We start from the raw sequence: 18,719 nt of genomic DNA on the forward strand, positions 1-18,719 counted from the left end.
TGCTTCCATACTTGTATTTATTTAGGAAAAAAAGATGTTAAAACTTTTGAAACCCTGATCCAAGTATTCGAATTATTTTCTGTCGTTCTTGGGGGGACAACTGAGTTTTGCCTTTCTTAATTTCTTTTATTGCTTGTAATTTATGAGATTCCTTCTGGGCATCTTTTATGCTCTTTACAGCACCTGCTACATTTCCCACAGCAGAAGCAGTTGAACCAATTACATCATTATGTTTTAGAATAGTTGAACCAATACCCATGAGAGTATCAATTATCCCATCTCCTCTAAATTGATGTCCAACACCCCTTTGTCTCTTAGGTTTATAGTATCCTCTACCAAGATACATACCTTCACCCTTGTAGTATGGGGAAAGGAACATCCCATCCCCTGTAATTATTTTATATTTTCCCAACTCGTGTTTTCTCACAATAACCATCGTATTTATTTTTTGGAAAACTTCACGTAGGTGAATTCTGATGGATATAACTTCTCCATGAAAAGAAATCATACGATTATCTTGGTCGGTTATCCTAAAATTTACTCTGTGTATGGTTTTTCCTGACACAGGGAGATAAACCAAATTTTTGGGTTCCATATTGAATTTATAACCAATTGGGGTTGAGTATGCGCTGAATGAAAATTTTGTATTTGTTTTTTTTCCATCATTACAAGCACCATCAATCAAATCACAGTGAAGTAACACCGAATTTATTCCTGAGGATATTTGAATGACATTATCACTGTAAAACGTCCCATTAGTTTCAATCTTTTTTGAGGAGAAACCCAATAACTGTCTAAATGAATTCAGGTCAGGTCAGGTATGGGAGCATGTGCCAGGACAGTGCGTCGCTGCGTCCACTTTCCATATTATATATATTCAATATGAATATATATAATTCATAGTATATTCAAGTATCGGTGAAAAAGTATATTCAATTCAATACAGATATGAGAGCAAATGCAAAAGTAAAATTTGAAGGGGACTTTTATAAATTAATGAATAATGCTGTATTTGGAAAGACTATGGAAAATGTTAGAAACAGGCAAAACATTAGATTCGCAACATCTTGGAAAGAAGCTTCGAGATTGATAAATAAACCAAGTTTTGAGAGAAGAGGTTTTTTCAGAGAACTTTTCTGCAATTCATATGAAAAAGGAAAGTATTGTAATGGATAAACCAATTTATATTGGAACAGCAGTTCTTGATTTATCAAAGATATTGATGTATGATTATTTGTATAATGACTTAAAGAAAGAGTATGGTGAAAATGTTTCATTGTTGTATATGGACACTGATAGTTTTATCCTAGATATAAAAACTGATGATGTTTATAAAGATATGAAGAAAAATATTGGAGTGTATGATACAAGTAATTTCAGCAAGAAGAGTGAGTTATTTTCCAAAAAGAATGAAAAGGTTATTGGGAAGTTTAAGGATGAGTTGGGTGGAAAAGTAATGAGTGAGTTTATTGGATTGAGAGCAAAGGCATATGCTTATAAGTATGGTGATCAGATTGATAAAAGGTTAAAGGGAATAAAGAAATATGTAATGAAGAAATCAATAACTTTTAGAAATTATTGTAATTGTTTGATGAATAAGAAAGAAGAATACAGGAAAATGAATACAATAAGAAGTTATAAACATAAGATATATAGTGAAGAAGTAAATAAAAAGGCATTAGGAGCCTTTGATGATGAGATTTATTTTAGATAATGGAATAGATTGTTCCATATGGATATTGTATGATAGAGTGTATAAAATAGATTGTGTTCCATATGGGTATTGTATGATAGAGTGAATAGAATAGATTGTGTTCCATATGGACACAAGTTTTAATGATGGGAAGATGGGTTAGAGTTTTTAAGGGCTACCGTCGCATTTTTCACAATATATAAATGGTCAAACCAAGTATTAGTCAAACTAAAGAGTGGAGAAAATCTCAGTCTTGGTATATAAATGGAAAACATAATGAATGTGAAAAATATCAAATCAGTCTTATTGAAAAAATATCTAAAACAAAGGTAAATAAAACAAATATGCGAATCAATTTAAAAACCAATAAGTTAGAGGATGTAAAGAAAATAATAAATATCTTTGAATGGACTGAAAAATTTGATGGTTATCAATTGAACAATAGATAAATAATTTGCTACAATCTCAAAATGATATGCAACTCAGGAGGTGGCCAGATGAGATCATTAAGAGAAGTTTATCATTTCATAATGGCACAAAAGGGGTATCTTAAAAAATATAAAGATTCAAATGTTTTGTTTTTCAATATTTTAGATGGGGATTATTGTGCAAAGAAAATTAAACTATTGAAGGAATTTGAGAATGAACAAATGTTTATAGGTTCAATGAGTGAGCTAAACAATATGCATCGGTTATTTGATAAAGAGTGTCCCGAGGCTTAGACGTTTCAGATATTTCTTTAGAATCACCTTTAACAAATCACATTACGACTTTACTACTTGAACAAATCTTTATCTTGTTGCATAGGTTATTTGAATAGAGAGCCCCTAGGTTAAAAGGGGAGACAAATAAATATACCTTGGGCTAAAAAGGGGATTTATTTTTTCGGGAAAAAAAAAGAAAAATTTCATCGCTGAAAATCCCCCATTCATTTACATGGGGAAAAGTGAGCCAGAATCAGTATTCTTACCCTACTAAGGCCCCACCCCGCTGAGGGAGGTCTCTTGACTACAAAGGGACCCTCTGAGACGCGCGTTCGTTGGAGTTCAGCCAAAAGACTCAGTTCAGTTCTGCATTCGCTGGGGCGTTCAATGGAGTTTTGCTGGAGTCTTGAATTTGGTGTACGAGAAGGATTGACAGACTGAGAGCTTTTTCACAAGTCTGTGGGTGGTGGTGCATGGCCGTTCTTCGTTGGTGGAGCGATCCGTCTGGTCGATTCCAATAATGACCGAGGACACGCGACCTTGACCGGGTCTCTCGCTGGGTCCTGTCCGCGACCCTGATCCCCACCCTGGGCCTCCGCTCTGCTCCGCTCGGGTTCCTCCGCGGACACGAGCCCCACGCATGTGACTGCAGGCTGAGCTGCACGACCATTGGCTGGTGCCGTACCACGGAGCACCCCCTCCCTCCAACGTGCAGGTACCCAGCCGAGCCGCGACCCCAGCTCGTCTCTCTCCCTGGCTGCGAGGTTCCTTGGAATTCACCTGGGTTTTATTTTCATCTTGTGTGTGTGTCTGTGTGTGTGGCATCGTCTGTTAAGTAGAACCGCATAAGTGTTTTCAATCATTGTAAATCTCCTGTATATCCGCGATAAGCTTGGTCTGTCCCCTTCTTGCTGTAAATAAAATAATTGTAGAAATGTTCACAGTTCGTTTCCGTCTTTTCCTTCATTGGTCCAGCATGGTTCGAATCTGAGTTTTAGCCGGGTCTTTGTTCCCGTTAATCTGCTCATCCCAGCCGGCACGGCTTTGGCAGTTCAGCTCGACTGCACCCGAACTGGAGTTGGTAGTCGGTAGTTGGAACTCTACCGCAGTCGGTAGAGTGACCCGGTTCGAGCGAGACGTGATGAGGGTGTGGTTCACCAGTAGACGACACCACATGGTTAATTAGGTAAATTGGTTCCAGACAAAAAGACCCTATGCTACGCGGTGGAGGTATTGGCGTCCACGGTCGGTTAAGCGACCCGCCGCCTCACAGAGTTATCTGTGAGCGACGGCCTACAATTCCGAGAGTCTGGTGAGAGACGACGTAACTTCCCCCACCGAGCGGTCATTCTCGCCACCGGTCCCCGGCCCGCAACAATATATATCTTCACATATATATATATATATATATATATATATATATATATATATATATATATATACATATATATATATATATATATATATATTTTTTTTTTATATATATATATATGTATATATATGTATATATATGTATATATATATATGTATATATATGTATATATATATATATATATATATATATATGTATATATATATATGTATATATATGTATATATATATATATATATGTATATATATGTATATATATATATATATATATATATATATATGTATATATATGTATATATATATATATATATATATATATATATATATATATATATGTATGTATATATATATATATATATATTAATATAAACATATATATATATATATATATATATATATATATATATATATATATATATATATATATATATATATTTCACTGAGATAAAGCACATAAGATTCAGTAAGATACAATTTTATCTTGCTTCTATATCATCTACATCACTATGGAGATCAAACGACTGTAAAAAGAGATTTTACTGACAGTCAATTGATTCCAGTACAAAAGTAACACCTTATTCTATACTGTTAAATACAGTTGTAGCAAAACTGAGAATACATGAATGTAATTAATTTTATTACTTCCACAGCACCGAATGTGGAACATCATAGATCGCCACCAAAGGTGGAACATCATTGATCGCACCAAAGGTGGAACATCATTCATTGCCACCAAAGGTGGAACATCATTGATCGCCACCAAAAGTGGAAGATCATTCATTGCCACCAAAGGTGGAACATCATTGATCGCCACCAAAGGTGGAACATCATTGATCGCCACCAAAGGTGGAACACATTGATCGCCACCAAAGGTGGAACATCATTGATTGCCACCGAATGTGGAACATCATTGATCACCAACGAATGTGGAACATCATTCATCGCCACCAAAGGTGGAACATCATTGATCACTACCGAATGTGGAACATCATTCATCGCCACCAAAGGTGGAACATCATTGATCGCCACCAAAAGTGGAACATCATTGATCACACCAAAGGTGGAACATCATTCATTGCCACCAAAGGTGGAACATCAATGATCACCACCAAAGGTGGAACATCAATGATCACCACCAAAGGTGGAACATCATTGATCGCACCAAAGGTGGAAGATCATTCATTGCCACCAAAGGTGGAACATCATTGATCGCCACCAAAGGTGGAATATAGTTGATCGCCACCAACGGTGGAACATCATTGATCGCCACCAAAGGTGGAACATCATTCATCGCCACTAAAGGTGGAACATCATTGATCGGCACCAAAGGTGGAACATCATTGATTGCCACCGAATGTGGAACATCATTTATCACCACCGAATGTGGAACATCATTGTTCGCGACCGAAGGTGGAACATCATTGATCGCCACCAAATGTGGAACATCATTGATCGCCACCAAATGTGGAAAATCATTCATCGCCACGAAAGGTGGAACATCATAATTTAATTGTTTCATCATTTCAGAGGCAGTCTGTGGTTTTGGTTGCATCTTTATTAGGAGCATGGCTGTGCCGCTGATGCAGTGCCCTTTGCTGGTTTGGGCAGGAATTTGTCATTTGTTCCTGGTGCCGGTAAAGCTTGACTCCTCTTCGCGAACGACACTGACACCATGGGATATTTAAGGTCCACCAAGGAATTCTGGGAGATGTTATTCCCGTTTAACGTCCATCCGAGGGACAGCACACACGTTGCTTCACTTTTGTTGTGAAACACCTGGATGACATAGTTTATCGCTGGGCCGTGATGCAAAACCAGACTCGACACACTTAGAGGCGAGTGTGCCTCCCTCAAGGGCCGAGGCCATCCTGCCATCACGAGAATGGAGCGAGGGGAATGGACGAAAAGTCACCATAGAGAGAGAAAGAAAAACTTGGGCTTATTTACAGATCTGTACCCAGCATTTTAGACTTGGACTCTGACCAGGGATCTAAGACGGAGATTCATTCCTTTGGTACCAGGTCTCTTTGGAGAATCCTTGGCTATTGCTGGTCGGACTTTGTGTTCAACGAGCAGTTGCTGAGATAGACTGAAATGAGATTTGTTATCTGCATCGTCCGTGAGCATCAGCTGCAGCTCTCTGGACATGACAGGCTGAGTCAACCCCACATCGTGTGAATTCAACGGCCGACAGGGGCTCCAACTCAAGACGCTCAGGTCCCAAGCCAGAAACCTTAATGGTTAAGCCAACAGCAGGCTTATCTCCGGGGTCTTAAGTGTTCCAAAATCGAAAGGGCCTGTCTGTCTGTCCATCTCAGGTGTATGCTTCCCTTCCATCCCTTCCCCCTCTTCAAGTGGCACCACAGCCGACTCCGCTTATGAGAAGGCTGAACGCCTCAATTCTGTTTCCTTCAAAATCTCATGTCTCCAAACCCTCACTCTCGGGACCCATCTTTCCCTGTCATACCCAAATTCTCTCAGACTGTGTGTGTTTCTCATGCTTTGTCTGAAATGTCGTTGGGTACTTGATGTGCGGCAAACAACGCTCTCACAACAGAGAGTACAGACAGCACAGTGTTTATCTATCTATAATTCCAGGTGTGTGTGTGTGTGTGTGTGTGTGTGTGTGTGTGTGTGTGTGTGTGTGTGTGTGTGTGTGTGTGTGTGTGTGTGTGTGTGTGTGTGTGTGTGTGTGTGTTTGACCGCTGTTTCTCGACAACCACTGGTCCGATCAAATTGAAACTTGCCAGGTATATTTCTGGGGCCCTGTGGATGTGCCTTTTCAAGGTTTGATATTAATCGGACAAGTGGTTCCCAAGTTATGGCCATTTATTTACCAAACCAATGACAGGAAACGGTGCTATGACGTCACAATTGTTCCTCTTTTTTTGCATGGACGGGCATGCATGTACGGGCATGCACTGATGTTGTACAAATTCGTATTCGTCTTTCCAAGATGGCTGGAATGAGCGAACATCTAACTTTCTCAGAAACCGCTATTTTGTCCAAAAAAAAATCGTGATCAGTTGTAGTTATCGCAGGATTTCCTGCGAATCAAGAATGCCTGGCTCCGCTAAATGTATCGTGATAAATAAACCAATTTAATTATTTTTCTTTCTCAGTTGAAGAGCCCTCTTCATTGCGGAACGTCCTTTAGATTCCTCATCATGCTCCCCCAATGAAAGGTCTTTTTTATTTTTTATTTTAGACATTAACAGAGCAGTCAAACATAGTTTATCATTGAGTTTCTTTTTCAATTTAGTTTCTTCACCGTTAATTAGACTTTTATTGCGCGTACCACTCAAAATCATCTTGTGAGCCACTCACGGCACACGTGCAATACGTTGCTGACCCTTGGTTTAAGGGGTCTAAAGGGACTTAAGGGATCTAAAGGTGTCTTGCATGTCAGACGGGGTCGAAAAGGGGAACCCAAACACTCAGAACACCTCAACGCCAATCTATCCCTTGACGCCCTACAAAATAGAAATGATGTCTTTTTCCGAATTATAGATGTAAGATACTCAGGACTCCATGTTGGGCCAGACCGGAAGTGACGTTTATTCGCGATCACCGAGCACAATCAACCACAACCGGAAATCAACATACGTTACAATAGAGTTGGTAAATTTGCGATTAAAAGTCGAAATCTTCTTCTTATTCACGATTAGCCATGATGTCGCACCTGGGAGTCGAACCTCTGATTCATACTGTCGATGGGTTACGCGGTACGATTGAACTCAAACAGCGAATTGTTTTCGATTTTCCACAAATATGACGAGTCGATGCGTCCTTGGTGCTTGTATGGTAAAACAAACCGACATGGTTTCTTGCTACACCAATGGCCGAACGATCCGAGGTTTGCCAGAAATTGGACGAGATTTGTCGGAAATACCCGCGTGTGGATCGGGCCTACAAAATGTCCGTTTCTGTACTCGGAGCATGTTTCAGAGCACCGTAATGAAACAACAGAGACGGCTAGATGTTTTGGTTATCCACCACGATTGAGAGAAGATGCCATCCCCGCGATTAAGTGGAAGAAACAGCCGTCACTAGAAACGGTAACGCCGTCTCTACCCAACTCCCAGCACATGTACACAGACAATTTGAGTGGTGAATGAAACACCTGTGTTAGCCTGCCAGTGAGTGATTTCACCTCACCGCCACCCACCTCAACGGTGGGACACGGCATGGACATGACATGGCATGACCACAGACAAGACAGTGGGAAATGGCATGGACACTCATTGGGACACGGCATGGGCACAACAGTGAGACACGGCATTGACATTGCCACAGACACAAACGGCGTTCCGGAAAAGTATGAAATGGGACTATGCTGCAACATACAGAACACCTGGTCAACTTGCCGGTGGGACAAAGCATTCATGGCTCATTTTGTCGGCAGTGTCCGAGTGTGCTTGGGCAGTGTCCATGCTCTGTCAGTGCCATGTTGTGCTGTGTCCATGCCATGTCCCACCATCGTGTCCGTGCCATGTACACGTACGAGTATACCTGTGTCTGTCATGTTTCTGCTGGAGTAATATGACTGACTGGCAGGTTTACCCGGCATTGTGCGTGCAGCGAAACGTGAATAATGAACACTTTGTAGCCAATTACAAAGATTGATTCATTGATTGGCTGATTGGAGGTCAGGTCAGGTATGGGAGCATGTGCCAGGACAGCGCGTCGCTGCGTCCACTTTCCGCCGGTACTCCAGGGGCCTCCGTCTGGCCATCCCCCAGGCAGATGCCAGGCCCATCCCCATCTCCTTGAGATGATGGTCAACCTGCTGCAACCATGAGGCACGTGGTCGGCCCAGTGGCCTCCTCCACTCATGAGACTCCCTCGCTGAGAGAATCTGGTGAGCAGGATCAGCGTCAGGAAAACGAGCCACATGTCCATACAGCCGCAACTGACGCTCACGGACTATGCAGGTAACAAATCTCATCCGAGTCTCTCAGCAACCGCTCGTTGGACACAAAATCCGACCAGCGATAGCCAAGGATTCTCCGAAGAGACCTGGTACCAAAGGAATTAAGTCTCCGTCTCAGATCCTTGGTCAGAGTCCAAGTCTCGCACCCATAGAGCAAGACTGGAAGTACTAAGGACCTGAAGACTCGGACTTTCGTCCTCCCGCACAGGTACTGGCAGCACCACACCCCATGATCCAGTGAATCCATGACTCACCAGGCCCGACCCAGACGTCTATTGACCTCTGACTCGCAGCCAGCAGAGACATGAATATCACTGCCAAGGTAAGTGAATCTCTCCACGACCTCAACATCCTCACCACAAACAGACACAGACAGGACAGCAGCATCCAAGATGTCACCGAAAGCCTGGATCTTAGTTTTGACCCAAGAAACCCGTAATCCCAAAGGCTCCGACTCCTCATTCAGCACCTCGAGAGCCCCCAAGAGGATGTCTAAAGTCTCCGCAAAGATGACTGCATCATCTGCAAAATCAAGGTCCGAGATCTTGACATTGCCAAACGATGCACCGCAACTTGATCTCTCCGACATCCTCCCTAAAATCCAGTCCATACAAGTGCTGAAAAGTGCGGGGGCAAGTACACATCCCTGACGAACTCCAGTAACAACTGGAAATAAGTCAGAGATGGTACCACCACACTTCAGAGCACTCTCAGTACCAGAGTAGAGTTCAGACATCAGATCGATCAGTTTTGATGGCACCCCACGAAGACCAAGAATCCTCCAGAGGACATCCCGATTCACTGAATCGAACGCTTTACAGAGATCAACATAAGCTGCAAGCAGCCCCTGCCGAAACTCTCGCCTGCGTTCGGTGAGGACACGAAGTGCAAGGATATGGTCAATCGTTGACTTCTTTGGTGTAAAGCCTGACTGCTCTGGACGCTGGTGCTCAAGCAGATGGTGGCGAACCCTATCAAGAATTATCCGAGCAAAGACCTTGCCCGGCACTGAGAGCAGCGTCACCCCTCGGTAGTTGTTGCAGTCTTGATGATCACCCTTCCCTTTCCAGAGAGGGACAACAAGGCCCCTCTTTCAGTCAGTTGGGATGATGCCTGTGTTCCAGGCAGAGCACAAAACTGCATGCAACGACACGAGTGCAGCATTTCCACCAGCTAGGAGAAGTTCAGCATGGATGCCACAGATCCCTGGAGCTTTGCCCCGTTTCAACTGGTTCACCGCAGCCCGTGTTTCCACAAGCGAAGGTGGACCACAGTTGATTCGAGGGTCAGCAACAGGGATTGTAACACCCTTGACGTCCAACTCGACAGCTGGGGGATCAGCCTGGTACAACCGCTCAAAGTAACCGGCCCAGCGGGCCTTCACTGCGGACTCCTCTGTCAAGAGCCTACCACCCTCTGCTCTAACTGCAGTAAACGAGGGATGGGCTTGGATGAATGTAATGCGCGAATTCCCCTGTAGGCGGGACGAGAATCACCTGTCCACAGGTGATGCTCTACCCCCTCACAGATTCCTCGCACATCGGCCTCCTTGTCCACCCTCAGTGCACATACAGTTTTACGCCTCAGCTCCCTGAACAGCTCAGCTCTGCCATTCAGCCTGGCCCTGCGACTCTGGTCAATGGTATCCAGTGTCCCTTGAGAGACAAAATTCTTCTTTGCCCTGTGGTAAGCTCCAAGGCATCCACCAGCAACATCAAGGATGTTGGTCTTGAAGGCGCTCCACAACTTTTCAGGAACCCCCAAAGCACCCAGACCACCCAAGTATCCACTCAGCCTGTTCTCAAACTCCTCAGCTACTCTCTCATCCCTGAGCTTGGCAACATCCAGCCTAGGCTGGGATGGTACCATTCTCCAGGATTTAAGGTGCAGCTTAAGAGTTGCTACAACAAGCCTGTGGTCAGTATTGAGGAACTGAGCACTCCGGTAGACCCTGCAGTTCTGGATCATCCTCCAACGACCGTCAATGAGGACATGGTCAATCTCCTTTGCCACACCGCCAGCGTTGGAATACCAAGTCCAGCGATGAGCTTGTGGGCGTTGAAACCATGAACCAGCCACCCTAAGTCCATGACTTCTTGCAAAGTCAAGGAACTTAGTGCTATTCTGGTTCATAGTTCCTGACCCATGGGGACCAACACACACCTCATAACCATCCCTATCAGTTCCAGTCGATGCATTGAAATCCCCCAAGACTAGAAGTGTATCTCGTCTGGGGCACTGATCAACCACAGACTCGAGTGTGGCGTAGAATGCATCCTTCACGGTGAGATCACTCGCCTCAGTCAGAGCATAAACAGAGACCAGGGAAATGACACCTAAGGAGTGACGAATCCTTAATCTCATAATACGCTCGTTGACCGGTGTTACCTCAATTATCATTGGGGTCAGCTTATTGGACACAGCTACAGCAACTCCTTGGGTATGGTAACCATCAGAGCGACCAGACCAATAGTAGGTGTAACCACCCACCATTATCTCGCCGCAATCTGGTCTCCGAACCTCAGAGAGAGCTGCAATCCCGATGTCCAAACGCTTGAGCTCAGATGATAACAGAGACAGGTGATCATCCTCTCTTAGGGATAGGACATTCCAGGCACCCACCCGAAGGGACCGCCTCAGGTTAACCCAAGGAGACCGCCGTCTGGTGGACGACACCTCAGCACCACTCCGACACACTCTCCCGCAATCTGACCCAGGGATGTTACCTCGTGGTTTCCCTCCTATCATCAAAGATTGGGGGTCCCGAAGGCTTTGCCCCAATCCCGTCATCCGGTGAGCTGCCCTGCGAAGGGAAGCTGCGCAGGAGGTACTCCCACGGAATGGGTTTTCAGATTTTTTTTGCGTTTTTGCGTTTTGCGGAATGAGGGGTTTTACGTTGGCCGGAGTGCAAATCCTGCCACCAACCTCCTAATAAGAAGTAACCCAACTGCAGGAGGACGTCCGCAGACACGGTTGGGCACTAGATATGGATGGCCGTTGGCTCACAAGGAGCTCCTCCGCCCTTTGACAGGTTTTGTTTTTAATCCTGCTGGGTGTCCATATCCAAACACCCCCCTCACCAGAAAACCTGGTGGGGGAGACGGTTTAGTCGCCGACAACCCGACCATGGAACAGGTTAGTACAGGTTTACATGGTACCTGTAGCAGGTCACAGATCGAACCTGACCTGACATATATTGGATTACTGATTGGAGCTCTGTTTCAATTTCCACATTCGTCCGTCCCTGAATACGTCTGAAGAAGATGGCTGAATACAAACAGCTTTGCATTTTGCATTTGTATTTTGATCTTCCTCTTTGTGTGTTGTTGTATATCATTCGCAATTCAGCATCGAATAAGGCGGTGATGAATATCCCATTCACAATGTCCCCCTCCTCGCTCCTTACACCGCCCAATTCTATTTTTCCCAAAGCGGATGTGGAATGGGCCTTGCGGGGATGGGACTTACACAGGGTCTTGAGGGGTTTTAGGGGTCTAAAGAGTATTAACGGTATTCGTGTCTTATGGGTCTTTGGGGTCTAAAGGGTCTTTCTGGTTTTTGAGGTCTTAAAGTGACAAGGGTTTTAAGGGTCTTAAGAGTCTTATGGGTGTTTTGGGTTGAAAGGATCTTGAGAGTCTTACAGTTCTTTGGTTTTTGAGGGGTATTAGGGGTCTTAAGGGTGTTGGGGTCTTTAGGGTTTTGGAGGTCTTAAGGGTCTTTGAGGGTCTTGCGGTCTTAAAGGGCTTTAAGTGTTTGGGGTCTTTAGAGGTGTTTACGTTTCTTAAGTTTCTTGGGGATCCTAATGGTCTTAGGGGTCTATATGGTCTCAACAAATCTGAAGGTGTCGAGGGGTGTAAGGGGTCTCAAGGATGTAAATGTGCAACGGCATCTAAAGGTCTTCAAAGGTCTAAGGGGTCTCTGAAGTCGAAGGTCTTGAAGGGTCTTGGTCAAAGTCTTTCACAAAATGGGTGGCTGGACCTGATTTTTGACTAAGGATGAGGAAGAAATTTGTAATTTGTCAAGGAAGCCGCTGATAGCTCGCCTACGGTACTCTTTGTGAAGGACACCATGGGATCTTTAAAGTCCAGCAACCAATGCCGAGAGACAGGATGCCTAGTTAATGTCCAAAGATCCAAAAGACCCCAAATACCCCAGACCCATAAGACCCAAAAGACCACGAAGACCCATTGGATACAAAAGACCCCAAATATCCAAAAGACCAAAAATAACCTGAAGACGCAAAAAACTGAAAAGACCTCAAAGGTCCAATGGACCTAAATAACCCAAAATACCCTGAAGACCCTTAATGACCCCAAAAACCCAAAAGACCAAAAAGTCCCTGAAGACCCATAAGACCCCAAAAAGACTCAAAACACCCCAAAAACCAAAAACATCCTGAAGATTCAAAAGACCCCAAAGACTGTGAAGACCCAAAAGACCAACAAGACCCAACATACTGAAAAGACCTGAAAGACCCTGAAGACCCAAAAGACCCAGAAGACTCAAAATACCCCAAAAACTGAAAAGGCCCCAAAGACCGAAAAGACTCTGAAGACCCAAAAGACTTACAAGACTAAAAAAGACCCCAAAGATCCAGAAGACCCAAAGACCTACAAGACCCAAAATATCCTGAAGACCCCAAAGACCCATAAGATGCGAAAGACCCAGAAGACCAAAAAGACCCAAAGGACCCTGAAGACCCATAAGACTCAAAGGACACTCAAGACCCATGACACAAAAGACCCCCTCCCCCAATCTCTCTGACAGGAAAATCCTCTTTATCCCTTTGCTAATGACTCCACCCTCTGGCGTACCATCTGTCATCCCTCAGATCAGGAAGGAGAAGCCTCTTAAATACTCTCTGCATATCTGGATAAAATCACAAGCTTGTCCAACACTTGGACTATGTCTTTCAACCCTGACAAATCTCACACTCTCACTATGTCTCTCAAAAAGGACCGTGTGGAACCCCACCCCCACCCCATCTACTTTCTCAACAATCCTCTTGAAGAAGTACTTTCACTCAAGCTTTTGGGACTCATTATTTGCCACGATCTTTCCTGGGTTAGTCAGATTTCCAACTTGGCATCCAAAGCCAGTCGTCAACTGGGCATCCTCCATCATGCAAAGTCCTTCCTTGGCACATCCCCATGATGCATGATGCAAGTTTGCATCATGTAAAATGTACAAACTTCTGATGGAAATAATCACAGAAATGATGTACCACCACATAACACATCAAAGAGGGCTCGAGGCAGAAAATTTTGCATCATGTAAAATGTGACTTTGCGTCCCTAACTCCCCCCCCCTCCACCACACACATACACACACACACACACACACACAGACACACACACACACACACACACACACACACACACACACACACACACACACACACACACACACACACACACACACAGTCCCAAGTCCTCAACCACCCTCCCAACTTTGTCCTCTCTCTGTTCCTCCTTCCACCACACCCTAACTCTGTGCTCCTCTCCCCTGTCTTCAAGTCCTCAATGCCCCTCCAAGCCAAGTGTCCTCAACTCCCCACCTCCTCAAAAGCCTTACACCCCTCAATTCTTCCTCTGTATCCTCTCTGCCCTCCCTCCTGCAAGCCAACTCTGTGCTCCCCTCCCCCTTTCTTCTTCAAGTCTTCAACCGCCCCAACCCCCAAGTCCTCAACCCCCTCCCTTCTCAACGTCTTAATCTCCCTTTTCTACTGCCATGCACCCTACCCCCCCCCCCAATTTTCTGATCTCCCCTCCCATCTCTTCCTCTTAACAATGTCACACAAACACACACAGGGAACTTTGGCTCATCAGAAGGCCATTTGGCCTATCATGCCTGCATTATTCCTGTCCCCGTTTGTTAAGAACAATGGTAAAAGTAAATAAATATGGAACATTATATTCACAATCACTTTCCCCTTTCTTCCCTCATCCTTACTATAATTTACGGACCGGTGTTTGTGTGTGTGTGTGTGTTTGTTTGTCGCGCTGCTGCACCTACCGTCTGAGCTGATTCCATCCAGACTTGCTATGTCGGATCAGCATGACTCCAATTTGTGTATGGGATGTTTTTATCTTTGCCAGTGGTCTTGGGGGGGGGGGGAGGGGGAGAGATGCAAATTCTCTATGTGAATGTGCATCATGTTGCGCCACCTCCAGGTGGGGGAGGAAATGACAAGTCTCCATCATTTACAGTGTCCCTACGTTTTCCAGTGGAGTGAGATGTTTTGAATTATAAGCAGTAGGTATGTTTTGCCTCATGCACATAAAATTCATGGGTTAAAAAAAACAAACATTTTGCCTACATAGAGCTGTCAGTTGCTTATATCCCGCCCAAATAAAGGTATGCGTCAGAATAACGTGTTGCATGCTTGGAACAAGACCACCCATAGGGTGGGTACTCTGCAAGTATTATCAATAGAAGCAACTGCTCCCTATGGAAGTGGCCAGGGGGGTTATTTTATCTTTATTCAAACATGTAATTCAAAATATCTCTCCAAAATACCCCTCGCTGCATAATTCAAAACACCTCACTGCACTGGAAAACGTGGGGACAGGAACACTGTAAATGGAGGGACTTGTAATACCCTCTCCCACCTGGAGGTGGTGCTACACGATGCAAACTTAACCTGGAGAATTTGCGTCACCTCCCTCATCCTCTCCTCCCCAAGACCACCGGCAAAGATAAAAACACCCCGATACATTAATTAGGGTTATACTGATCCTATGGAGCAAGTGTGGATGTAACCAGCCCAGAACTCAAGGAGGAGTAGCATGACAAACAAACCCACACACAAACACACAACCAAACACCAAAAATTGAAAATCCAAAAAAACAAAACAAATAAAAACATTACAAATAAAGACCGGGAGATCATGGTTGTTGAGAGCAAACTCAAAATAGAAGTGATCGCAAGAAGAAAAAAAAAACTTAAAAAAAACTACAACAGTCAACAAAAGGATAAAACAAAACCACATTTGAAAATAACCCGAAAAGATTCTACCACGAACGAGATAAACAAAAGCAAACATATCGAATCCCCCTTAAAAAAGATAAACTTAAAAATGTATTTAAAGGAATGTATGAGGACCCAAAATAACACAACAAAGAGACACATTGGATTGATAACTTTAAGGAAAAAAAATTTACATCTATAGGAAATGCCCCAGTATTCTTTGATGAGGGAAAAATAAAAGACAATTTGTAAAAATGCCAAATTTAAGAATACCCGGGCACGGATGAAATTCCAAACTTCTGGTTAAAGCACCTAGATGCTCTCCACAATCACTACGCTTGAGCATTCAACAAACTCAACCAAAAGGAGGAGGTATTGGATGAGTGGCTCACAAAAGGTAACACCTTCCTCATCCCTAAATCTGAACAAACCGACCACCTCACAAGTATAGACCAAAAATGTGTCCACTAAAAATGTACAAACTTCTGATGGAAATAATCACAGAAATGATGTACCACCACATAACACATCAAGGAGGGCTCGAGGCAGAACAGAATGGATGTAAATGCGGATGTTACAGAACAATACACCAACGACTACGAAACAAAGCCATCCTCGAAAACGGTAAAACGAGAAGAACCAAATTATATATCCACAGCATGGATAGAACACAAAAAAGCTTTTGTTAGTGTTCCACATTCATGGATGATAAAATACATGCAAGTGTATAGGATGAATCCCCAAATAATCAAACTGTTGAGAAAGCAATGGAGCTCTCGAATACCACATTGATATTATCGCACTCAGAAAGAAAGATCGAAACACCAGGGGAGAAGATACGTTGCGTGATCTTCCAGGGAGACAACCTTTCATCCCTCATGTTTTTTCCTGGCCCTGGACCCACTGAGCATCCTCATTAATGAGCAAGGACATGGATACACCCTGATGTCAAATAAACAAGAAAGGTGATACATCTACTGTTATGTACATGAATGATATAAAACACTTTGCACCAAATGACAAAAAATTGGTAGAACAACTGAAATTAGTGAAAAAGGTACTCCAACAACATTCAAATGAATCAGTTTATCACATTGTTACACTCTCTAATCAGCTGATCACATTGCTGCACTCTCCAATCAGCTGATCATATTGTTACACTCTAATCAGCTGATCATATTGTGTAACAATGTGATAAACGGATTAGAGAGTGTAACAATATGATCAGCTGATTAGAGAGTGTAACAATGTGATCAGCTCATTAGAGTGTAACAATGTGATCAGCTGATTATAGAGTGTAACAATATCATCAGCTCATTAGAGTGTAACAATGTGATCAGCTCATTAGGGAGTGTAACAATATGATCAGCTGATTAGAGAGTGTAACAATATGATCAACTCATTCGAGAGTGTAACAATGTGATAAGCTGATTAGAGAGAGTAACAATATGATCAGCTGATGAGAGAGTGCAGCAATATGATCAGATGATTCAAGAGTGTAACAATGTGATCAACTTATTCGAGAGAGTAACAATATGATCAGTTGATTCGAGAGTGTAACAATGTGATCAGCTGATTAGAGAGTGCAATATGATCAGCTGATTAGAGAGTGTAACAATATCATCAGCTGATTAGAGTGTAACAATATGATTAGCTGATTAAAGAGTGTAACAAAGTGATCAGCTCATTAGAGAGTGCAACAATATGATCAGCTGATTAGAGAGTGTAACAATATGATCAGTTGATTACACTCTCCAATCAGCTGATCACATTGTTACACTCTCGAATCAGCTGATCATATTGTTACACTCAAATCAGCTGATCACATTGTTACACACAAATCAGCTGATCATTTTATGACACTCTCCAATCAGGTGATCATATTCTTATACTCAAATCAGCTGATCATATTGTTGCACTCCAATCAGCTGATCATGTTGTGACACTCTTTAATCAAATCAATCACATTGTTACACCCTCTAATCAGTTGGTTACATTGTTATATTCTCTATTTAGCTGCATAATTACCGTAATTAGACACTCAATATCAGTTGGTGACTACACTGCTTTCCCCCCCCCTCCCTCCCACAGCCCACCCCGGCCTCCCACCACATCCCCATTAATGGTGCTAGCGATGGCTCGTCTACTCTTCCCCAAGGACACCGTGGGATCTTTAACGTCCATCAACAAATGCTGGCACACCGGACATGCAGTTTAACGTTCATCCAAGGGACGGCACACACATTGATGAATGACCCTGCTGGTGAAACACTGGGATGACAGTTTCTAGCTGGGTTGAGATTCTGTCCCAGGCTCAACAGCCTTGAGGCAAATGTGCATATGCATTTAAGCCAAACTGCCAGACTACAACATACCTTTTCACCTTCCTCATATCTAACGTAAGTGCTCATCTCTTCTCTGAGTCTGTTGGTGCACCTTCCTCCCTGATCCATTCCATTAAAATTATAAGAGCATAGGCATTTTGAGCCAAATGGCCTCTTGCTGTGTTCAAGTTCCTTGTAAGATGAATCACCACCCTGTTGTGCTGTTCCCTATTCTAACTCCTGATCCCTTTCTATTCCTCAGTTACTTCTCTCTCATCCCCCCAAACGTTTTGCACACTTCCCCTGTATCTAAGCTTTACCTGTCTGCTTCTCGACCTCTGTTACATCGTCCTGTGAAAACATCCCCAGTTTGTCTGTTGTTTGCCTGTTTGTCCACCTTTTGTCCTTTGCTCCATTGTTGGTTTGTTGACCTCAGCCCTGAGTTAATGTGTTCCATAAGCCTTAATCTCACACCCCAAAACTCGTTTATAAATCCTGAAAAAGGAGAGAAAATGCAATGAAAACGATCTCACCGACAGCAAAAATCTCATTGACAAAAGATCTCACTAACAGTAAAAATCTCACTAACAGTAAAAAATATCACTGATATAAGATCTCACCGACAATAAAAAATCTCATGCACAGTAAAAATATCACTGACACAATATCTCACCGACAGTAAAAATCTCACTGACAAAAGATCTCACCGACAGTAAAAATCTCA

At 43.3% G+C, this 18,719-nt stretch overlaps 1 protein-coding gene across 2 annotated transcripts in view; it reads right to left on the reverse strand.

Annotated features, from left to right (window-relative positions):
* The window catches only part of TK1 (thymidine kinase 1), an 87,137-nt gene that overhangs the window by 67,813 nt on the left and 605 nt on the right, over nucleotides 1-18,719 (reverse strand). The gene's annotated exons all lie outside the window — the stretch shown is intronic.

Source organism: Eptatretus burgeri, chromosome 17, assembly GCF_056783735.1.
Source record: "Eptatretus burgeri isolate ZD-2024b chromosome 17, Ebu_testis_v1, whole genome shotgun sequence".
NCBI lineage: Eukaryota > Metazoa > Chordata > Myxini > Myxiniformes > Myxinidae > Eptatretus > Eptatretus burgeri.